The sequence below is a fragment of the Penaeus monodon genome, chromosome 22 (genome assembly GCF_015228065.2).
Source record: "Penaeus monodon isolate SGIC_2016 chromosome 22, NSTDA_Pmon_1, whole genome shotgun sequence".
NCBI classification, from domain to species: Eukaryota; Metazoa; Arthropoda; class Malacostraca; order Decapoda; family Penaeidae; genus Penaeus; species Penaeus monodon.
The window spans coordinates 2,062,306-2,062,547 of record NC_051407.1 but is presented as its reverse complement, the minus strand read 5'-3'; the positions used below and the strand labels follow the sequence as shown (position 1 = coordinate 2,062,547).

General features: G+C 30.2%; 1 protein-coding gene across 1 annotated transcript in view; it reads right to left on the bottom strand.

The window, feature by feature from the left end:
- The window catches only part of LOC119586816 (GTPase-activating protein CdGAPr-like), a gene marked incomplete in the record, with an annotated part of 278,029 nt that overhangs the window by 6,554 nt on the left and 271,233 nt on the right, over positions 1–242 (bottom strand).

Sequence of the window (242 nt, the reverse complement as noted above, 5' to 3'; positions counted from 1 at the left end):
GACCTCATTTTTTTTTTCCATTGTTTGTAATATCTTACTGGTGCTCATAGTTCAACCATCGACCTCTGGCAATTTTTTTTATTTTATTAATATAATGTCTTGTATGTAACATGTAATCACTTATGGTATAAAACTAGAAGCATACTATTCTGATTCTTCCCATAACATGGATCAGTAACTCTTACAGCAGCTCATAAGTATTTTCTTAAAAGCACTATCAATAGTGACCACAGAAATTATTT